Source organism: Dromiciops gliroides, chromosome 2 (assembly GCF_019393635.1).
Source record: "Dromiciops gliroides isolate mDroGli1 chromosome 2, mDroGli1.pri, whole genome shotgun sequence".
Lineage (NCBI taxonomy): Eukaryota > Metazoa > Chordata > Mammalia > Microbiotheria > Microbiotheriidae > Dromiciops > Dromiciops gliroides.
This window is the reverse complement of record NC_057862.1, coordinates 499,433,000-499,458,396: the sequence shown is the minus strand read 5'-3', so window position 1 is coordinate 499,458,396 and position 25,397 is coordinate 499,433,000.

Sequence of the window (25,397 nt, the reverse complement as noted above, 5' to 3'; positions counted from 1 at the left end):
AAGGAACACTAAAAGAATATAATCTAAAACTTTCATTTTGTAGAAAAAGAACCTGAAGCCCAGAGAGGTTCACTGATCCTAATACCTAGTATTCATATGGCACTTTAAGGTTTGTGAAATACTTTACAAATATAATTTTATTTTATCCTCACAAAAACTCAAGGATATATGTGATATGGAAACTTGAGAGAAGTTAAGTGACTTGTCCAGGGTCACACAACTAGTGAATTTGAAGCTGGATTTAAACTCAGGTTTTCCAGACTCCAGATACTATATTCACTTTGCCACCCAGCTGCCAAGACCATGTTGTTGTTAGCCCTTCATTTTCAAAAAGGATCAATGACAGGTCATTGTACATGAATTAGATTTAATTGAGGCAGAGTTGCAAAAAAATTATCAACCTCACTCTCTCTTCCAGCAGCATCAAAGTTCAGTGGAAGGACAAAAGTCAAGTCAATAAGCAATGGCCTGGGATGCATTGGATGACTGTGGTGCCTTACAATGTCTGACCAAGCCCTAAATGTTCCACAGTACCTGCTTCAGCTTCCCTTCATGGCTGGTGGAACAAATTGTTCTCATCTGTTCATTCTGGCATATGAAGTCTTTACGTTCTTGGGGTGCACATCTCCCTAAATCACCAATGGGTTTGAGGCCTGTCAATTACCTTCAATCTGGTTTAACCCATCTGTAGACATAGTTTTACTGGGGTATGGCCACTTCACATGTTACAGTTTTTAGAGCCACAGGTGAGAGTTGGGGGACACCAAAAATCGATAAGCAACCCTGAATACAATTTGGTGAACCCTCACATGAGAAGTGCTGGTCCTCCCTGAATACCCCATACATCCCCAAGATCACATAATAAGTTAATGAAAGAGTGGGAAGGAGAAGGTGGGTTTTTCTTCCAGCCCCATTTGTCTTGTTTCTTTGGTGGAAAGGGACAAATCTCAAGGAAACAAGTTCACACCAGAGGCTCATGTTCCCTAAATGGAGCTGCCACAGGATGTAATGAATTTAGTATAGATCAAGGTCTATGTAATTTACTGCTCTCTGTACAGTAGCCTACAATTAGGAATGGAGTTCAGACAGGTGACCCTGAGACACTGCTATAAGATCATAAACAATCAAGGAAGCTCTTGATCCTTTATTTCCTTATACATTTTGGGAGAATTTTAACAACTATTTAACCCTTTTTTAACCAATCAGTGAATCAGAACACCTCTTTCTCTAAGCATTTTGTTTCCTGAATGTATCACTGTGCCTATGATGCCACGCTTTCAAATTTCACTAATGTAGACAATTTGAAAAATATCAGAAGAGTAAACAGGACTAATTTATAGGATTAAGTTGTGCAGGATAGATATATGTTTTTGTGATCTATGACATTTGGAAGAAGGTTCATTTCTATTCACAAGAAGACTTTCTATTATTGTGATAAAATCAATCATATTCTCAAGATACTATTCCAATGTGGTACAATGATACAATAGGAACATGGAATTATCTGGATTCAAGTTCTGGCTAAGTCAGATATTAGCTTAGTGATCTTGGAGCAAGGGGAACGGAAAGGAAATAAACATTTAATAACTGCCTACTATATACCAGTTACTGTGCCAAGTACTTTACAAATATTGTCTCATTTGATCCACAGGTGGGTGCTATTATTATCCTTCACTTTACAGTTGAAGAAACTGAGCCAGATAGTGGTTAAGTGACTTGAGCAGGGTCACACAGCTAGCAAGTGTCTAAGACCAGATTTGAACTCATGTCTCCTGACTCTAGACCATAAACTTTATTCACCTCATTACCTAGCAAGCCACTTAACTTCTATGAATTTCATATTTCTATCTGAAAATGGAGATAATATCTGTGCTATTCTTCTCTCCTGCCTAGTATCCAGATAAAGAAACAACATGGCAAACACAGAAAGAAAACTGTGTTTAGTTTGAGTCTGAGCTTTGTCACTTAAGAACCATGACTGGGTGATCTCTAAGGTGGGTTCCCAACTTTTAAAATCCCATGACCTTGTTATTACTATGAGTGAGTCACTTGAGCACTGAAGTTTGGTTTCAAAATCAGTAAAATGGGAATAATAGTAATAGCTGCACAACCTCCTAATTTTTGTTTTCTTTTGAGGAAATTTCTTTGTAAACCTGAAATGTGAGCTATTCTTAATATGATACCTGGGTAGATGATGTGTGTCCTTAGTGATTCCCAAAGAATTTCAATAATTCAAGAAGCTCACACTGGTTATTATTATCTTCTTAAGCCCTAGAGAAAATCATGGTGATACTTTACTAAGTAACCATTGAGGCAGAATAATTTAAAATTTTAAAAATAATTTAAAATTTTCCCTCCTTGGGGGTATTCAACACTTAGCATAGTTCCTTGCACATAGTAAGCACTTGATAGATGTTGATTAATTACTATCCTCAAGGTATCAATAATAATGCTAATTATAATTATAATGAAAATATTATCATAGCACTTTACAGTTTGCAAACTTCTTTATATGTTTTCTCATTTGATCATCAAACAACCAGTAGGATTATTAGCTTCATTTTACAGTTGAAGAAACTGAAGAATGTAAGTGGTTAAGCAGTTTGCCCAGGGTCACATAACTAGTAAATGTCTGAGGCAGGGTGTCTTCAGAGCTTTCTCACTCCAAGTCCCAGGCATGATCCATTGCACTATGTAGTTGTCCTAGTCTCTCTGGGACACAAGCTTTCTTTCTGGTGTGCCTCCACTATAAAGGTTAAAATTATTAGGAAAGTAACAAGTATGAACTGACCATATTCCAAATTTTAACTTAGGTATCAATGCAAAATATTGTTAGGATTATTAAGATAAGAAAATCCATGGCTATAACCCTCACCTTGAAGCTGGCTTTTTCCTTATTTCAGTCTTGACCCATGTCATTCCCCCTCCCCCCCCCCAGTTTATTTTGCATAGAAAAAAAAATGGTAAAGATGTACATTAAACATTCCTGCCTGGAACATTTGCCCAACCACTCACTGATGGGTCTCCTCCCTTAACACCTCCCAATTATTCTTTGTTTGAAGAGGAAAAGGGAAAATATGCTAGACTGGACGAACTTGGTAGGGTAGGGGCAAGAGAAGCATGGCACAAAAAATCTACATTCCTTCTTTACCCATAGGTTGCAGCTCCTGGCACTAAGGAATTTGCCTCTTCAATAATGATTCCAATACTCTCAGTTACCAACTTTTATTTTTACCTAAGATCTAAGTCTCACCTTTCCTGTGCATTCCTCTCAATTATTACAGGTAAAGAGAGGCTTGTACCATGTTGAAAATTAAATATAGTTTAATCTGCCTGTCTCCTCCAAACAGATGAAAGAAATTAATCTTATAATATCTCCTACAATTTGTTTCCATACCTGTCCTCCTACAAAAAACAAAATGAAACGAAACAAAAACAAATCAGAAAACATGGCTGAAAACCAGATCAGAGAACATAATGTTTCACGCAGAATAAACCAGATCAGACAGAAAAAACATAATACCACTTTAATTTGTCCCAAGAAGAAAATATAACATGATCATGTTGGAGAACCCCTCCCTCCTCAGAAGGGAGCTCCAGGACTACCTCTTTCCGAGAGTATATAAGGTTTTTTGTTTGTTTGGGTTTTTTTTTCCATGGGTTACAGAGTTTTATCAGTTTCAATAGTATGATAAATTCAACCCAGAAGCAAAAGCAGTTTAACAATTTCAGTTATAACAAGAATGGAGGAAATAAAGAAGCATCATGATAAGATTACAGGATTCCGAAAAAGGGTTTGGCAAGGATGAGGACACCCAGATGTTCCCATAAGATAGGGACTTGCTATCTTTGGAAAATAAGTCACCAGGTAGGGTCTTTTATGTGCTTAGCTATCTGGGTTCAGTTTGGAGTTCAGTTGAAGGACATTTTGCTCCTATTAACCCAGGGTTTCATAAAAAATACTTTTGGATAATAAGTAACCTCTATCAAATCCAGGTGACCTATATATTCATATTAACAACCCCCAGCAAACCAGATGTCTGCTGTGACTGTTAGGGAGCTCCAGTCTGGCCACAGAAGCTGTGGCTTCATGACTAACAGAAAACTTCTCAAGGGGATGAAGAGAGAAGGGCAGACCTGTGTACTTGCACACAAGATTTAGCCTTGGCCTCTAGCTGTCTTTTCATTTGATCCCTGTGGTTCATTCAATAAACATTTATTAACTGCCTATTATGTGCCAGGCACTGTCCTAAGCACTAGGGATATAAAGAGGGAAAAGACAGTCCCTGCCCTCAAGAAGATTAAAATCTAATAATTCTGATGAGCGTACACTTGGGGTTACTTCCAAAGTCTCACTGATACAATTACCTTGTAGAGTTTGCCTAAAAAGACTACTTCTTTATGGAGAACTCACACAAGGCAAGTACTCACATGAAGGTCAGAAGAAGCAGTATAAGGAAAGTCTCAAAGTCTCTCTGAAGAACTTTGGAATCAATTGTGAGATTGGCACAGGACTGCCTAACATTGCATGCTCACATCGAAGAAGGTTCTGTGATCTATGGGCAAAGCAGAATTGCAGCTGCTCAAAAGAAATGTGATATGCTCAAATTTAGACATTTCCATTCCCATGTCTTTATGGTACTTGTGCCTGACCTGTGGTAGGTCCTTTGATGGAGTATTGGTCCTATCAGCCATAGTCACACACACAGTACCTTGACCCAAATATAGTAATGTCATTTTGGTCCTCTCTGAAAATGGACAACAACCAACCAACCCTATAGATATCTTTGGAGCCTATCTACCTATTATAGAAATGAAGCATACTGTCTACTTTCATTGCATTAATTTTGCTAGATAATAGTTAATTCCATCAATAATAACCACATAAATAATGATTCTCCCTCAGGTTTTTACATTAGCAAACTCAGAGAATAACACAAAGTATTTTCTAAGTCCCCCAAATAATCACAGAAAGGATATTCATTGCCCTTCTCCCTTACAAGTGCTTTGAGGAACCCAAGTTTCTAAATCATTTAAGCAGGCTTCTAGAATCCCAGCCTGAGACAATGCTCGCTTTTAGAGATAATCCCCGCTGGAATGAGCTTCAGTAGAATAACGCTTTGTCTTTTTTATTGACAGGTTTTAGCTACTTTATGTCTTTCTGTTTGCTCACATCAACCTTGTTATTTTTACTTTACAAGAAAGCAAACAGCCTGCAAATCTTTCTGCAGACAAGTCAATACATTTTTATACTTTCTGGTGTTTTATTTTCAGGGAAGTTCATGTGGAGATGGGCATGTAGCCAGATAGCCTGGAGGTAACTCTGTGAGACTCATGAAGCTGACTCCAGCAGACAAGTCTCTCCAAGCTTCTGACTTCTTCAATCACTTGTTGGACCAGAATCCAGCACAGACAGATGATGATTAACTAATCTGTCACTCTAATGGTCACATTCAAGGTTATAGTAGGAGACTCTGGGAAGGAGAAGCAGGAGGAGAGTTTTAAATTCATGCCTCTGAAGTGGTAATAGCTCTCTGATGTTTTGGTTCTGATGTTTTATGTTTTGTTTTGTTTTGTTTTGTTTTTTAATTTTTCACAAGTCCTATACTTGTATTCATATAGAGACTTCCTTGGTGAGAAAACTCCTCTCTTCTATAGCAGGTTGACACTTCTTCTGCATTTTATATAATTTTAGTTTTGTAAGGGGGTACCAGGAGTGTAAGAAGTTTGCCCAGAGGCACACAGCCAGTAGATCTCAGAAGTAGAAGTTTTCCTGTCTCTGAGACAAGATCTCTCTAGATTATATCACCCTGCCTCTCAGTATTTACTATCCTTCTGTAATTCCTTCAAGGAATTACCCCCCTCTCTCATCCACTAGGTTTTTCTCTTTTCCAAAAAAAAAACAATCCCCAGCAAATAGTGGCTTCCAATAGGCCCAGCTCAAATGACACCTCCTCCATACAGACAACTTGGATTCACCAGCCAAGAACTGACCTTTTCCTTTTATTAAGTCTCAAAGCCTTTTCCTGTCAGCTCTCAAGCATACTTTAGACTTGAGTGGCTTTTGGATGTGTTTGATCTCTCCACCTAGATTGTTTACTGCTAGAAGGCAGAAATTGTGTCTTATTCATGTTCCTAACTGCTCAGCACCTAGTACAGGGCCCTTTACAAAAGAAATGCTCAACAAAGGTTGATAAAAATAAAGTGACCGTATTCAATACATCCTTATATTATTGATGCATAGCTATTCCCACATTCCCTTCCATTTTCCCTTTCCTTTCTATTCCCTCCCATGCCTTTCCTCTCCCCCCCACACCTTCTCTGTCTCCCTCCCCTTCTCCCTCCCTCTGCCTCTCTTACCTGCCCTTCAATTCTTTCAGCAGCTACTTTTTTGGCAATAGTTTTATGCTGCATGTTGACCCCTTGAAGGGTAGAACAGCTGCTGGGAATATTGCCAAATGGGCCAGTGTTCCTGGCTCCTACTTGAGCCAAGAGGATTTCCTGGAATGCATTCACCTTATAGTAACCAGTAATGTTATCCTGGAAGTTCTCATGTAAGGCTGGTTACCTCACCTGGGGCACTCACCTTCTGCTTTTGGGGTTCCTATTTCCTAGAGTATGACTGAAGGTAAGAAAGCTCCTTCCCCTTATGTCGTTTCCTCCCACTCCAAATAAGACAACTGAAGATAAACTGCCCTAGGAGAAGCAATATAATTCACATTTATATTATGCTTTTAGGCTCATAAAATGCCCTCATAACAGTCCTAAGTGATGGGCAGAATGAATGTTATTATCCTAATTATACAAATTAGGAAAATAGGCTCTGAAGAAAGTTCCTCAGATTTTTACAGCTGCTGCTAATAATAATTTTAACAATAACTGACACATTATAGTGCTTTTAGGTTTATAAAATACTTTACAGGAAGCAGAGGAAGAGAGCTAATTATACCTTCTTGGCTGGACCCCACTCTCATGTCCTCATCTTTTCCCTTCAGATTGAATTTCAACAGCAGCAGCAGCAGTAACAACAACATCAACAACAACAGCTAGCTTTTATATGGAACTTGAAATTGACAAAACACTTCATAAATATGATATTAATTGATCCTTACAGCAGCCATTATAGGTAGGCACTATTAGTACCTCCATTTTACAGATGAGGAAACTGAGACACAGATAACTTGGGGGACTTTCCCAGGGTCACCCAGCTAGTAAGTATCTGAGGGTGGGTTTGAATTCAGGTTGTCTTGACTCTAGGTTGATTACTATATACATTGTGACTCTTAATTGCCCAGTCACCAGCCTTGGTTCCACCCTGTTGGAGAGTTTTCCAAAGCTTGGTATGGGAAGAACAAAGGAAAATCAAATGCATGTAACATAATTATCTCAAAGAGAAGTGATAACTACTTTATTTTCCTTCTCCCATGTAAGTTGGCATGGATTCTTAGAGTCTTTCTCTGTTTTAGAGAATTATAAAAAATGAATCAATAAAATATCTTTTCAGTCTAGCTCCAAGCCCCCATATTTTGGTAGAGTATACCTTCCACATTAAACTATCTATCCCTCTTCATACCTTTCTACCATTTCCCCTTTTTTCTCTGTAGCAATAAATGGGTTAGCTTAGAAAAAATGACTTTCTTTTTCAATAAATGACAAAAGACAAAGGAAAACAAACTTTTAAGAGACAGCTACTGGGGGTATAGGTTCAGTGTAAGAGCCAGAGATACAACGGATAGGAAAGCAAGGATGTCATGCATTCTGTTATTCTGTTTTCAGTGATGGGAATGAATCCATCCACTTTGCATCTGTTTCAGGTGACTGCTACCTAATTCCTCTGTAGTCTATGCCTTAGTATGTCACTTTCAGTGGGGGTAGAGTCAATACCTACAATGGCTTGGAGCTATCTTGGACCTGACTCTTCATGGCTACTCTACTGTCACAAAACCTCATTGTATAGAATTCCTGGATCTCTTCCCATCCTCCCCTCTGTATGCTGTTTCATTTCTTGTGTTTCTGTGATAGTTTATATCTCTTCCTCCTTCACAAAGATGAGACAAGAAACTGCTTCCCCCCTTGAGTCACAGACTCTTTTAACTCAAGTCAGACTATGTTTAGGGTTACTCTCCTGACACATAGGCATATATTTCTTGTTATACTCCAGTTTCCTTGGCCAATAGGTGCCTTATCCAGTATTCTCTTTGAGGCTCACAACTTTATTTTATAAATATTAGAGGTATTATTGTCCCCATTTTGAGGATGAAGTAACTGAAGCTTGGAGATGTTAGTGACTTATATATGGGTTCACAGTTAGCAAGCTCAACCAATCTATTTGTTCTGTCATAGATACCTCTTTTAGCTCAAAAAAAGTATTATCTTTTTTGGGGGAAATTTTATAGCTGAGACAAAGGAGTCATGATCTTCTTACCCAAACATCCATGAAAATTTGCTACAGTGGTGTATTAAAAAAAAGTGCATATCTTAGAAGAACACTTTCCAGGATTTTACTTTAATTGTGGTTTATTTCCTATATGCCAAATTACCTAATAAAATTCTCTCATGCTTTAAAAAATTAATAAGATATTTATCCATATGTTTGAATGCAACTAAAATTTAGAAATCCAAATTTCTTTAGGTTTGCTTTGAATACTCATTCCCAGTGACCTCAGGTTGAATTTTCCATCCCACCTCCTCCAACTATTTACCTCCTTCCAGAATAATGTTATCTTTATTTTCTTCCAATATGATCACAGGCCAAAGAGTACAACGTGTTATGCCTTCCAAATAGCTGAAGAAATAAAGTTGGTGTTTTTCTTTTTGTAACTGATCTTACAGAGATGAACAACACAAAGATGGGAATCCAACAATGACATTACAGATGTGATTCCCAGAATGCCAATATCCCTGATCAGAAGCAACTGACTAAAAACAAATTCAGATTATCTTATCAGGTTCAAGGTAGTGAAGAATTGAGGAAAGTAGAGTATGAAGAAATGTGTCCAGATCAACTTACTACCTATGTGACCATGAGATAATCACTTAGACATTCTAGGCCTCAGTTTCTTAATCTTTAAAATGAAGAGGTTGGACAAAGAGGCCTCTGTGAATCCTTCCAGCTCTGTATTTATGATCCTATTATCCCTACTGCATAATTTATGGGTAACTTTGGACATTACTTTCCTCTGAGACTTTGGAAGAGAGATAATATTTTCATTACCTGCTTTTTCAGGATAATTGTGAGAGTCAAGTGAGATAGTGTAAAGTACTACACAGAATGTCCCCAAAGTAAAATACAGTTTGAAGCTATACTAATTATAGAAATGTTAGGTATTGGTAACGTTCTATTAATAGCTCAATTAATTGATAAACATTTATTATGTGTTAGGCACTGTACTAAATTCTGGGGATACAATAAGATGTGAAAAACTGTCCCTGCCTTCAAAGATCTTATACTTCATGATTACTAAATATGAATCAGAGGACCCAGTTTTGTTAGGTGCTACCTATATGACCTTGGTCAAGTTACTTTATTCCTTTGACCCTCACTTTCCTCATGTGTAAAATGACATGGGGGTTGGGGGAATGCATTACTTTTAAGGTCTCCTTTAAGTCTAAACATAGTGACCTAAGTGGACCCTTAAGATCCGATGACTATTCCCACATGCTTTATCATAACACAATTTCTTTTTGGATTATAGATTATTATAGAATAATGTATGATGTGGTATATAGTAGTCACTTAGTAAATGCTTGCATTTGATTCATTAGTGTCCTATAGAGGATTTCTGGGAAGACATTGAAATGATTTGAACAGAATGGAACAAACAGTTGGGTTACAATCTGTACTGTTGCAGAGTTCACCTACACTGATGAAATCAGAGATCCATTGCAGTATTAACAATTCCTTAAACCACTGGTCCAAGCACAGGAGGGGGTACAAGTATGAATATAAATTAATTTCTTCCTGAAGGAGCCTATCTGCCAAGATCATGGGCTTACTGGATCATAGCACTTAGAGCTGGAAGATACCTTATAAGTCACTGAGTTCAATGATGCTGTGCTATTATAAATGACTCAATTCTTATAGGATTCTGTATCAACAGAACATCAGGATATGGAAAGCAGGTTTCTCAGAAGTAGTGATGCTTTTTCTGCTGCTCTAACATTAAATAGCTACTTAATGAATGGTAAATAAAACTACAGTAAACTGTGATTAACTGGACTGCTTAGGGAGCTGGGGAATGGGGTGTTGTGGTTAATTGAATTTTCTAGTCAATTCAGGCTTCAACTCTTTTAGTTGAAAATCTAAAACTTTCTAGGCTGAGAATTTAGATAGGAAAGTGGTCTGTCCTTGATTTAATCTCATAATACTATATCTTCCTCAAATGAATTTATTATATTTAAATATAAATTCATTTTATTTATGTACATGTGATTTCTCCTACTAGTCTGTGAGCTCTCAAAGATCTGGGTACATGTCTCACTTAGTTTTATACACCCTCAATATCTAGGACTGCATTGCGATTGAAAGTAGGGGCAGCTAGGTGGCGCAGTGGATAGAGCACCAGCCCTGGAGTCAGGAGTACCTGAATTCAAATCCAGTCTCAGACACTTAACACTTACTAGCTGTGTGACCCTGGGCAAGTCACTTAACCCCAATTGCCTCACTAAAAAAAAAAAAAGAAAGTGGATTGTACCACACTTCAGTCTCTTTGATTGGCATTCAAGGCTCTTCACAATTGGTCACAACTTTACATATTCATTCTTATTACTCTCCTTATAGTTCTGTAAACCATAATTTAATTGGTCAGCTGTGTACCCTAAACACTTCCTCAGTTTTTCCTACTCCCCACATTTTCTATTATGACCTACTGTTGTAATATCTTCCTTCCCTTCTTTGTTCTCATATCAAATCCAACTTCAATGACAATTTTCCCAGGGAACCTTCCATGATGGATTTTGATGGTAACAACTTTTACCTTACAACTCACATAGCATTTTATTTTGTAAATCTTTCACACATATGGAATATTATGTTAGAACATTATACAATAATGTAATGAATTATATAATTTTCCATAAGGATGTCTTATTGCCCACCTAGACTGTAGGTACCATGAGGGTACTGACAATACTTTAAATAAATTCAGAAAGATTTTGATCTTTTCCAGCTCCCTGAACAGTACTCTGCCCCTATGGCCAATCAATATTTTTGTGGAAGGAAGGAAAGGAGGCACAAAAGATGTGTTATAGGTTGGGGTACCTCATTTGAGTGCACTTCGGTACCTCAGAAGTTTTCTGGGGTAAATCAAAGAACCTTCTCTTCGAGAAACTAAACCAAAGGACAAACACATCTAAAGAGATAAGTGGCACCTGATCTGGACTGAGTTATTTCCAGGACCCCCACCCTTCATTCCAGTCTCCTCCACCCAGATAAGGTTAGGTGTGGCTTCTGAGTTTAGGTCCTGAGGAGGACTGAGATGGCTTCAGAGATCCAGAGCTGCATCTCATTCAACTTCCCCCAGCCACCACCAGTGGGAGATGGTCCTCTCCCAATAAGGGAACTTTCCACAGTCAGATGATCACCTTCATCAGTCCTCTATAAAAGGATTTCCCTGTCTCCTGCTTGAGGAGAAAGGTATCTCAGAGACCCATGCCTTCTTCCCATGAGAAGACGTCCAAGTATTTCTATCATGGTTTCCTTTCCCTAGTACTTAAATAAAGTATTATTTTACTCAAATTGGATTTGTGTGCAAGAGTGTATAATTCTTTAAAGAGGAATTCCTAAGAACCCCTACCCCAAACCCCCACCTATTTCCCCATAACAGAAGGAAAGGAGGAAAGAAGAAGGGAATGAAGAAGAAAAGGGAGAAAGAGAGATTAATTATAAGGCAACCCTGATGAGTCATGGGCTCTTTACTTTTCTCCACAATTTTTTTCTTTTACATTAATATTATTCACACTTATCTATTCCCTTTCCCCTCTAAACTTGTTTTCACATTGGGAGTCAGGGCCTGGATTTTAATCCTACCTTTGTTTCAATGACCTGAACAAAATATTTCCTTTATATTGATTGGCCTGACTTTCCTTACATATTAAATGAAGGCATTGGAATAGATGGGTAGTAAAGTCACTTATAAGCAACCACTTTGAGGCAGCATGGTTAGGTGGAGGTTGTAACTAACCTTAAAGTAAAGAAAATCTGGGTGCAAAGCTGCCTCTTACACTTACTGGTTGTTTGTCCATGGGTAAGTCATTAAATCCCTTTAGGCCTCATTTTCCTCATCTATAAAATAGGAATACTAGCTACTTACCTCATAGGGTTATTATGAGATTCAACTGAAATTATGTCAAGAGCTTTGCAAACATTACAGTATTATGTATATATCATTCTATATCTCCAACTGATACTTTAAAAATATTATATATAGTGAATCTGCTTTTCCTACTATTAAACAGTAACAGTTCTCCGATATTCCATATCCCAGTCAGACTAAATCTGGAATGTTCTGTTCTTTTCTGAAAATAAATGTTTGACATTTTCATGTAACACCCCACAGGCACAGCTAGGATCTGGGACTTCAATGGCAAAACTATTTTGAATGACAAATAATCTTCCTGGGAATTGCAATCTTCCCTTCTCCTCCTTTTGTCCATATTCTTGTTTGTCCTTCATTCTTGAAGAGGACCATGAAACTGGGGCAATGTCATAACTTGTAGTGAATTGGATTTAAGTGTGGGAGGATTGTGCAAAGTCACCAACCTCATTCTCTCCTCTAGAGTTGTCTGAGTCTAGTGGCAAGATATATATTAGGACAACTAGAGATGGCCTCATGTTTAAAGTAATTGGGGTTAAGTGACTTGTTCAGGGTCAAACCGCTAGCAAGTGTCTGAGGTCAAATTAGAACTCAGACCCTCCTAACTTCAGGGCCAGTGTGTATCCACTGTATCACCTAGCTGCCCTTTCTGTCCATATATAGAGAGTTTAAAACAAACAAAAATATCCTCTTTTTTGGATTATTTATTCCCCTTGCCCACTGATGATGGTAGTTTGCAAACCCGAGTCATTTTTTATAAATGAGTTTGTTCTTATTGTCTGAAGGCAGATGACTATTGGAGATCAAAGTATATGTTTGTTAAGGAGATAATCCAAAGGGTTACATAGTCTATGTATATTCTATATTTAGTCAATAGATTATGTGTGTATATGTGTGTGTTTATGCTGCCAATTAAAGCAGAAATTAGAGACTGCTATTATTTTCTCCTCCTACTCCTCTTCTTCCTTCTCCCCTCTTCTCTTCTTCCTCCTCCTCTTTATCCTGCATGTCCTTCATTTTAATTATTTATTTTAATGTAGTTTTTTTCCAAGAAGTTAAGATAATTTACTTTTTGTCTTATTTGCTTTTCATTTCTCATTTCTTGAAATATAACTCTGAAAAGAGAGGCTTTTCAAAAGCCAATTGAGTTTTAAATGGAGCTACTTGGCTCCACCTTAAAACACAAGTCACTCTGGCTTTCATTGAATGGCCAATAATATCCCAATCCTTAGCCTCTATGGCTCATTGTTTAGGCTTTGTTGGTTTAGAAGGAGTGTAAATAGCAAATGTTTTCTGTTCTGGCCAGAAACTCAGAGAGTTTCCTTCCCAGATTGATATCTTTCTGATGGTAAATTGAGCCATCTTTTGTCTCAACTCTTACCCAGTCCTCAGTTGCCCTCAAACAACCTGGGACCTGGGAAAGTCTTTAATTAAAAAAAATCAAGGTCATCCACTGCATCCTAGACCATCACCAGCTGTCTTGACCTTTGTCTTGCCACTGGACTTCAATGACTCTGGAGGAGAGGGTGAAGGTGATTACTTTGCACAACTCTGTTCCACTCACATCTATTTCATTTGCAATTTAAGATATCATCCTCATGATGTCATTAGTCCTCTTTCAGAATGAAGGACAAACAACAACAAAGTGAGAGCTTATAAGATCCTAGTGTTACATGGATATACATAATGTTACAAATATGGGTTGTTCATCCTTTTTTCTTGAAAGAGGACCAGTGTCAGCAGGAACATGATGTCTTCACTTTTAAGTGAATTGGATTTAAGTAAGGCAGAGCTATACAAAGTCATTAGCCTCATTCTCTCCTCCAGAGTAATCTAAATCTAATGGTAAGACATAAACCAAGAAGACTGGTGATGGCCAAGGATATAGTGGGTGACCTTGGCCTTTGTAAGCTAAGGTCTTTCCCAGGTCTCAGTTCTATCTGAGGCAAGACCCTCAGAGTTTTTGGTCAGAACTGAAACAATTGCTATTTATATCCACTCTGATCCATCAAAATGTAAATAATCACAAATATGGGTTAATTTGGAATAGAAAGGGCATGGGAAAGTTGGAGCACTTTCAGGAGAGGGAAACTCAAATGGTGGTAGGGCTAGAGAACATACCATTGCTTGAAGCAATAAAGGATATTGAGCAGAACTTGGACCGTGGGGTGGGAAGGGAAGGCATGATAAAAATCTGATGCATTAGTATACAGATAAGGCATTAGCCTTCTTTAATTTTGCCCCAGAGAGTAAAACTCAAAGCAATGGTTATATTATGCTGATAGGCAGCTTTAAGCTTAATTAAAACCATGACAATATCAATACTATAATAACTAGAGCTGTCTAAAAGCAAATTGGGCTACTTCAGGAGGCAGTGGGTTTATCATCTCACTGGAGGTCTTCAAGCAAAGGCTGGATGACTATTTGTAGAGTGATTTCTTGATCTATCAGAATAGTCTAAACTAGATTGCTTCAGAGGTCCTTCCTTTCAGTTGCAAGTTTCTCTTATGCTATTTGATAAACCAGAACAAAGCCTATTAAGAGACAGAATTCAAGATTGACTGCCATCACAGCAGCTAATACAATGAGATGCCAAAGTGTAGTATGGTGCAAAGAATGATGGATTTGGAATCAGTGTTCCCAGGTTTAAATTCAGGCTCTATTACCTCTTTCCTGCATGACCTTAAGCAAGTCACATAATTTCTCTGGGCCTCAGTTTTCTCATTATTAAAATGGGTGGAGGTGATTGGACTATATGACCTCTAAGTTTCTATCTAACTCTAAACATTTGATCCTGTGATTCTAAAGTAAAACTTGATGGAAAGAAATATTTTTTTAAAAAAGTAATTTTGGTATTCAATTGTGTCCAACTCTTTGTGACTCCATTTGGGGTATTCTTGGCAAAGATATTGGAATGTTTTGTCCTTTCCTTTTCCACCTCATTTTACAAATGAGGAAATGGAGCAAACAGGGTTGTGATGACTAAGGTCTTATAGCTAATAAGTATCTGAGACCAAATTTGAACTTAGCTCTTCCTGATTCCAGGTTCCATGCCCTATCCACTTTACTACCTAGATGAAAGATTTCTGGCTGGAAATCCTTAGAGAGTTTGATTTGGTCATTCCTTTAGACTTACTTTTTTTGGAGACACTCCACTTTTCCAAGGCTTCATTTTTTTTCTAATTAAGGCTATTTTTTTCTTTCCTTAAAAGAAAAATAAAATTCTGTACTCTGTGGAACAAAGATACCCACCCCTTCAAACACATCCAGAATGATAATGACTTCATATTTAACTAATGATGGAAGGACCCAGATGGAGCAGTCTCTTCACATATCTTTTCAGTGTTTAGAAAGAACTGAGTCCATTGTTTTGACTTGCTTTAAGAAATATTTTGCAAACCAGTTCCAATAGATAAGTGTTTCCAAGTCAGTCAATCAAGTATTTATTAAGTACCCAATTGGAGACCTTAGAGAGCATCTGGTTAGCCCTTAATTGTGTAGAAAAAGAAACATAATCCTAGAAAGGTTAAATGATTTGCCCAAGAACACACAACTAGTAAATGGCAGAGTTAGTGTTTGAAGCCAGCTCCCCTGATTCAAAAGCCATTGCTTTTCCCCAGTAGATATTTCCTTTTTTATCTGTTGGGGTTTATCTTAGAATCTTATACTGTATATATGTATGCACATATAAATATATATGTGTGTGTATATGTATATCTACATGTGTGTGTATATATGTGTATGTGTGTGTGTGTGTGTGTATAGTATTCAAAATGAATTTGTTGTTCAGTTCTTTCAGTCATGTCTGACTCTACATGACTTCATTTGGGGCTTTGTTGGAAAAGATACTAGAGTCCTTTGCCATTTCCTTCTCCAGTTCATTTTGTGGATGATGAAACTGAGGCAAAGAGGGTTAAGTGACTTGCTCAGGGTCAAACAGCTAATAAATGTCTTAGGCCAGATTTGAAGTCAGGTCTTCCTGACTCCAGGCCCCACACACTATCCAGTAATTACATTTCTTCTTCTATACAATTAGAGAGTAGTTTTACTTGCTATGGGTATATGGGAAAGACTAGTCTAGAGGAAGTAATATACAAAAAGACTAGAAAGGTGGGGAAAATCTGGGTAACTGGCAGCATGTTTTTGGAGATGAGTTTGAAATGGCTACATTCAGTGTGAGATTTCTAATATGCAGTTGATGATGCAGAACTGGAGCTCAGGATACTTATTATAGCTGGAAATATAACTCTGTGAGGAATCTGCTGAGTTTTGATAACTGAGCCCTTGGGACATAGTATCACCTAGCAGGAAAAGAGTGCAAAGAGAAGAGAGCACAGGACCAAGTCTTAGGACAGACCCACAGTTAGAAAGGGGAGCATGGATGATAGATTAGCAAAGACGAATGGGAACTGGTCAGACAAGAAAGAGAAGGACCAGGAGAGAACAGGTTTATAAAAAGTCAGAGAAAAGAGAGTATCCAGGAGCTTGTTGCTGTTCAATTTTTTCAGTTATGTCTGACTCTCTGAGACCCCATGTGGGGTTTTCTTAGCAGAGAAAATGGAGTAGGTTGCCATTTCCATCTCTAGCTCATTTCACAGATGAGGAAACTGAGGCAAACAGGGTTGAATGACACTGGCAAATTGTTTAATCTCTTATGGCCCTATGCAGCTCTCCAAGATAGTATGATGCAATAGAAAATAGGCACCTGAAATGAATTGAAACCTGCTGCTAAGGAAGTTTTTTTTTTTTTTAAATTCTGACCAATATTATGAAAATGCTACCTATTATAATGGTAATAATAGGTAGCATTTAGAAAATGTTTTAAAGCTTACATTATAGTGCTTCATATATATTATGTTATTTGATGCTCCCTACAACCTTGTTAGGTGCTATTATCCTCATTTCACAAATTAGACAACTGAGGCTGAGAGAAGGTTTGCGACTGAGCTAGGCAGCTAAGTGTCAACGTGGATAGAGTGCTGGGTCCAGAGTCAGGAAAACTTGAATTTGAATCTGACCTCAGACAAAATATTTACTAGCTGAGTAACTCTAGACAAATCACTTAACTGCTGTTTACCTCAGTTTCCTCAAATGCAAAATGGGAATAATAGCGCCTAACTCCCAGGGTTATTGTGGGGATCAAATGGCATATTTGTGAAGTGTGTAACATAGTACCAGTCACTTAGTTGGTGCCTAATAAATGCTTATATCCTTTCTTCCCATTTTCTCAGGTTCATATAGCTAGTAAGTGTTTGAGATGGGATTTAAACTCAGATATTTCTGATTCAAATTGCAACACTCACTCAGACTTTCATTACCTTATACCAAGACTATTTCAATAGAATTCTGGCTAATCTACATGCCCCAAGTTTCTCCCCACTCTAGTCTATCCTCCCCTGAGTTGTTAAAATGATTTTCCTTAAGTACAGATCTTATCATGTCAATAAGGTCTTATGACTATTGCTTCCAGATTTAAATATAAAATTGACTTTTTGGTATTCAAAGCTCCTCAAAACCTCTCCTCTTACATTTTCAGTCTTCTTATACCTTATTCCCCTCTATTCTACAATCCAATGACACTGACCTCTTTGCTGTTCCTTGCAAAAGACACTCCATCTCCTGATTCCTAGCCTTTTCACTGGCTCTTCCTGATACCTGAAATTCTCTCCCTCTTCATTTATATCTCTTCTTCCTGCCTCACTTCAAGTTCCAGCCAGAATCCTACCTTCTACAATAAGCTTTCCCAAGTCCCCCTTAATATCAATTCCTTCTCTTTGAGATTTTCCTCCAGTTTTCCTGTATGTATCTTGTTTGTATACAGTTGTTTGCATTCTGTCTCCCCAAATGGACTATAACCTTCTTGAAAACATGGATTATTGTTTTTGTTGGGTTTTCCTTTTCTATCCCTAGTTCTTTGCATAGTGGGTCTTTAAGAAATGATTACTGGCTGACCCTATCCACTGTTCTCCCTATGTTCTTTTTATAGAGTAACATTTCTTTTTAAATTTTTATTTCAAAAATTTTTGCTATTTGTAATGAAGAACAGCGGTGACTTAATGAGTCTGATATTTTGAGTGGAGAAGCAGGTCTCTATTTTTACTTTTAAGTCTGATTCCTACTGCTAGTAATACACAATCCCTCAAAGACATCACATAGATAGTAAGTTGATGTTTTTTTTTCCCCAACCTTCACATTTGCTTGTGCAATTAAATTGAATGAAAATGATTTTTTGCTTAAGAAAAAAATGCTGTCAAAGGATGTTTGCCACAAGCAGTAATTTTTATTTAAAGGTGTGCAGAAACAAGTAATTGGATTGAGAATTTTATTTTCTTTTTAAGAAGCAAAATATATTGATCTGTATAAAGCTATATTTTATTTAAAATGGGTTCTTTAAAAATCAGCACAATTGGTGCTGTCTTACTGTAAAAAGGTAATTGAGCTCTTGGGAATAGTAAACCCGTAGCTGTAGCCTATTAGGGGACATTTGAAAATTGTGTACTGTTACTGGAAATGCCAACGTTTCCTAAAATGTCCAGGATTATTAGGCCATCAGATGTTTCAGGATAGCCTGGAGTTGTCCTTTCCAAGTTCTTCCTGGTAGCAATCTTCATGATTAATAAGCTTGGTAGAAGGAAGAAATGTCTTGGAAAGGTGAATGGGGGTAGACACTGAATGGGAGAGAGAAAAAAAGAAGTAGCTCAGTCTCAGCAATGGAGACAATTTTTAGCTCTAAACTCATTAAAGTCCAAATGGAGTTTTCATGTGCTTTCTTCACAGGCCTGTTCATTTTCAGCATTGAACACTTATCTTTGAAAACTTCATCCTGTTACAATCTTTGATTTCTGTGATACCCTAAAAGGATTTTTGAAAAACTTTTCTTGATCTTAGGTCTATGAAAAAGTTTTCAGTTTAACTCATAACTAGTTAGTATGACATTCTTTTTTTTTTTTCTTTTTGGTGGGGCAATGGGGGTTAAGTGACTTGCCCAGAGTCACACAGCTAGTAAGTGTCAAGTGTCTGAGGCTGCATTTGAACTCAGGTCCTCCTGAATCCAGGGCCAGGGCTTTATCCACTGTGCCACCTAGCTGCCCCTAATATGACATTCTTAAAACAAATTAATCATTAACTCAGGAAAACAAAACAAAATAAACCTTTCTTCTTAGGTGACCTTTATGATTTCTGCTTGTTAAAAATTGAAGGTTTAATCCATGGAATTATCCATAAATTCACATCATTTTTCCTCATTCACCAGTCCCAAATCCCTCATTCAAGTTAGAAACAGAAGCTATCATATCCAGTTTATAAGATGTTCTTACCAGCTTCATGTTGTCTCTGATTTAGACAAGTTTATGTCTTATGCCTCCATCCAAATCACTGTCAGATATGTTGAATTCCATACGATGAAAGGCAGATTCACCTTGGGTTCACGATTTTAGACCTCTTTCTAAGCTGACATTGATCCATTGCTTTTGTCAAGCCCATGGTAGGTGCTTACTAAGGGTTTTTTAATTGACCCCTTATTGAACACTGTACTTATGCTACTAGTTCCAAATGAACGTAACTTTATCATCAGAAAGCCCAAATCTCCATCCCTCACAATAAAAGATATTGTCAAACCATTTGGGCCTCAAAACAACCCTGGGAGGGAGGTAATATTATAATTCCCATTTTATAGAGGAGAAATGACTGAGATAGAGATTAAATGGCTTGCTCAGGGTTACAGAGTTACCTGTGCTGGGATTGGAACTCAGGTTTTGTTGACTCTACTTCCTAGGTAGGGTTAGGAAGGTTTAATTTATCAATCTGGTTACCTCATCAAAAAAGAAATTAGTAAATGCATTTAGTCTGATGAGCCTTTTTTTGATGAAACAGTACTGGTTTTTAGACAGTCCCAGTGTTATCACAGGCATTTACTAAATAATTGAATTTCCTTAAAAATTAATGATTTCGGGGGCAGCTAGGTGGCGCAGTGGATAGAGCACCGGCCCTGGAGTCAGGAGTACCTGAGTTCAAATTTGACACTTACTAGCTGTGTGACCCTGGGCAAGTCACTTAACCCCAATTGCCTCACCAAAAAAATAAAAAAATAAAGATTTCAAAGAAATTACCATAGAATCATAGATTTAGAATTCAAAACAAGGTAAGAGGGTATCAGGTTGAATCCCAGAGAATTTAAGTGATTTTCCTAAAGTCACATGGGTAGTAAGTCATATAGGCGGGACTTGAGTCCAGGTTCTCTGACTCTATACGCAACACTTTTTTTTACCGTACCATACCACCTTTCATTTTATTTTATTTTAAAATTTTCATTTATTTATCTTGCAGGGCAATAAAGGTTAAGTGACTTGCCCAGAGTGAGACAGCTAGTAAGTGTCAAGTGTCTGAGGTCAAATTTGAACTCAGGTCCTCTTGAAGGCAGGGCCAGTTCTTTATACATTATGCTACCTAGCTGCCCCCTCATTTTATCTTTTAAAGTATGTGTGTGTATGTGCATGTGTACACTTTCATGTGTGTTTTTTAAATGACCTATCATTTTTATTGTTGGTGTTGTTTTTTCCCCTGGGGCAATGAGGGTTAAGTCACTTGCCCAGGGTCACAAAGCTAGAAAGTGTCAAGTGTCTGAAGTCATATTTGAACTCAGGTCCTCTTGAATACAGAGCCAGTGCTTTATCTATTACACCACCTATCTTCCCCCCTTTATCTTTTAAAGTATGTGTGTGTATGGGCATGTGCACACTTTCATGTGTGTTTTTTTTTAATGACCTAATTTTTTTATTATTGTTGTTGTTGTTGTTGGTTTTTCCCCCAGGGCAATGAGGGTTAAGTCACTTGCCCAGGGTCACCCAGCTTGTAAATGTCAAGTGTCTGAGGTAGATTTTGAACTTAGTTCTTCTTGAATCCAGGGCCAGTGCTTTATCTAATACACTATCTAGCTGCCCCCATTCATGTGTGTTTTAAAGAGTAGAATCTGGTATAGTAGAAACACCACTGATAGTGGTATCAGAGGACCTGGGTCCAAAGTCCTCTCCTGTTACTAGTTGTATGGCCTTGGACAAGTTGTTTAATCTCCCTAGGGCTCAGTTTCCTCAACTATAAAATGAAGGGGTTAAACTAGATAGTCCCTAGGGTACCTTATAACTATGGATGTGATCTTATATACCTATGATCCTCCTGTCAGAAAGGGGGTATTTAATTATTGTCTTTGTATGCGCAATGTCTACTTCTGTGTCTTGCACTTTTTTTTTTCCTTTTTGAATTTAAATGAATATCCTAAGCATAAGGAAATCCCAATAAAAAAACTCCCACTACTAATGCAAAACAGCATCTGCTATGTAATTTCTAGTCTTAGAAAGTTGCCTGAAGCACTAAGTAGTTAAATAAGTGACTTGCCTAGGTAGACTCAACTGAATCTGAGGATGTGTAGGTCTTCAAAATTCCAAAGCTCTCTACCATTTGATTTGTCCACAATAGGTGCTTAATAGATGTTTGTCAAATTGAATTGAATTTTATCTTGGAACCATTTTTTTCTTCCATCATATTATTTCTTATTTTATAGCTAATGTAAATGGGATTTAACATGTAGAAATTTACTTCATGGAAAATATGGAAACCATCTGCTCTGAATATGGAAAGACTTAAATGAAATTGTGTATGTGTGTATGTGTGTGTGTGTGTGTGTGCGTGTGTGTGTGTAGCATTAGAACATACAAGCGGATATTGATTACACATTTCGTAAGATAATGAAATTTACTTCAAAATGTAGCTTAATAATGTTAGAAATTTTCATTGCAACTTGAAGCTGAAACCTGAGTTCCCAATTTGGGATTTACAACTTTAATTTTCCTTTTTCTGCTTCTTATGATACATTCAAACCATGGCTATAGTCACCTAAGCATCAAGATTCATCTATTTTTCCAATTTCTGAATTTAAGGAGTATAAAATGATAGATATAACCTGCCCAAATGGTCAATTTGGTTCATTTGAACTCAACAGACAATTGTTCAGCATTATTATGTATGATACAGAACTGAATAATAACAAGTATATAGTGATTGAAACTTCACAAAATCCTATGGATTGCCATAACCAGGAGGAAGGACTAATGTGGTTAGGCTGCCTGCTTCTTTGGGAACCAATGAATATCAAATGATCTAAAGCAAAGGTAGGAGTGTGTGTGTGTGTGTGTGTGTGTGTGTGATGGACTGCTTTGGCAATCTCATGTAGCTTATGGGCCCCTTCTCAGAAAGTTTACATAAAATAAAATATATTAAGCCTCAAAACTGCACTAAGACTTTGGAAGACATTGTGGGTTTTTTTTAGCATCTACATTTTAATTTTTAATTTAATTTTTTTCCAGTTACATGTAAAGGTAGTTTTCAAGTTTTCAACATTCATTTTTATAAGATTTAGAGGTCCAAATTTTTCTCCCTTCCTCCCTTTCCTCCCCTCTCCACAAGACAATAACCAATCCATTATAGCTTATATATATATATATATATATATATTATATATATATATATGTATAATCCACAAGTGGTCTTTTATTTTTCATATGTATTCAATTAATATCAGTTCTTTCTCTGGAGGTGGATAGTATGCTTCATCATTAGCATTTTGGTACTGTTTTGGATTGTTGTATTTTTGAGAGTAGTTAAGTCATTCACTATTGCTCATAGAACAATACTGCTGTCACTGTGCACCATGTCCTCCTGGTTGTGCTCCCTTCACTATACCTCAGTTCATATGAGTCTTTCCAGGTTTTTCTGAAATCATCCTGCTTGTCATATCTTATAGCACAATAATATTCCATTACAATCATATACCACAGCTTCTCCAGTCATTCCCCAATTGATGGACCTTCCTTTGTCTTCCAATTCTTAGCTACCACAAAGAATTGATATAAATATTTTTGTACAATTTTCCCCCTTTTCTCTTTTTCAGTATTACTATTGTTAACTGTTTCCCTCCATCCTATTTCCTTCCCCATGATATGTACTCTATTATCTATCTTCTTACACCCTATCCCTCCTCAAAACATTTGCTTCTAACTGCCCCTCCTCCAATCTGCCCTCCCTTCTTTTGCTCCTCCCTTTTTATCCCCTTTGCCTCCTATTTTCCCTCAAGGTTAGATAGATTGCTCCACCCAATTGGGTGTGTGTGTTACTCCCTCCTTGAGCCAACTCTGATGAGATTAAGGTCTTTGAGCCTATTCTGATGAGTCTAAAATTCATTTACTGCCCTGCTCCTCCACTATCTCTCCCCCCACTCCATAATCCCTTTCCTGTTTCTTTCATGTGGGATTTTACCCCATTCTACCACTTCCTTTCCCCCTCCCCCAGTTCATTCCTCTCACTCCTCAATTCTACCCTAAAGATGTCATCATGGGGCAGCTAGGTGACACAGTGGACAAATCACCCACCCTGAACCCAGGAGGACCAGAGCGCAAATCCGGCCTCAGGCACAAGACACGCACACACTGCATGACCCTAGGAATGCCACCCAACTCTATCCAACCCACAAAAAAGATAAACAAAAAAAATTACTTTGCTGATATTATCCCTTCATAATCAATTCCCACCTGTGTACTCTGTCTAAACCTATTTCCATCATCTGCCCTAATACTGGGAAAGTTACCATGAATTAGATGTATCATCTTCCTATGTAGGAATGTAAACAGTTTAACCTTTTAATATCTCTCTTAATTTCTTTTTCCTTTTTATATTTCTCTAGGGTCTTATATTTGAAAGTCAAAATTTCCAGTCAGTTTAGGTATTTTCATCACAAATGCCTGAAAGTCTTTTTCATTGAAGTTCCATTGTTTCCTCTGAAAGATTATACTCAGTTTTGCTGGATAGGTGATTCTTGGTTGTAATCCCAATTCCTTTTCCTGCTGGAATATCATATTCCATGCCCTCTGATCCTTTAATGTAGAAGGTGCTAGATCTTGTGCTATCCTGGCTGGGGCTCCAAGGTACTTGAATTCTTTCTTTTTGGCAGCTTGCAATATTTTCTCCTTGACCTATGACCTCTAGAATTTGGCTATAATATTCTTGGGAGCTTTCCTTTTGGGATCTCTTTCAGGAGGTGATTGGTGGATTCTTTCAATTTCTATTTTACATTCTGCTTCTAGAATATCAGGGCAATTTTCCCTGACAATTTTTTGGAAGTTGGTGTCTAAGCTCTTTCCTTGATCATGGTTTTCAGACAGTCCAATAATTTCCAAATTGTCTCTCCTGGATCTATTTTCTTGGTCAGCTGTTTTTCCAATGAGATAGTTCACATTACCCTCATTTTAAAAATTTATTTTTATTTATTTTATTGTGTCTTGATTTCTCATAAAGTCATTAGCTTCTGTTTGCTCAATCCTCAATTTAAGCAATGATTTACTTCAGAGAGCTTTTATACCTCCTTCCATTTGGCCAATTTGGCTTTTCAAGGTGTTCACATTTTTTTCATGACCCTCCTTCATCATTCTCATTTCTCTTTCTATTTTTCCTCTATCTCTTGTACTTTATCTTCAAAGTCCTTTTTAAGTGCCTCTGTGGCCTGAAACTAATTCATATTTTTCTTGGAAGCTTTGGATATAGGAGTCCTAGGTTGCTATCCTGTTCTGAGGGTGCACCCCATTCTTCCTTGTTACTAAAGAAATTTTCTATGGTACTCAACTTTGTCTGCTCATCTTGCCTTTCTTTTGCTTGATTTTTAGCTCCTTAAAGTGGGGCACTGTTTCCAGGATGCAGTATCCCAAACTTCAGAAAGTCCAAGGTGGTATGATTTAAGGAGGGGCAGGTTCTTCACTTGCCTGGCCTGTTCCCTGGTCTGTAGATAATTCCAGGTCAACTTGCTAATTAACCAGATAGCAAAACTTTGTATGCTGTTGTTAGCTCTGATGAGCTTGTGCCCCTCCTCAACCTGGGCCACTGCTGCTCAAGCCTACTTCCTGGTCCCTAGCAGGTGCAAAAAACCCAAGTTCTGCCTCAGCACCAACAGAGATCCCTGTAATCTTCCCCCTACTGTGAGACTTGGATTGACACCCCCTGCTGGGAGGGACATTGCAAGCTCTGGCCTGAAAAGAAAACATG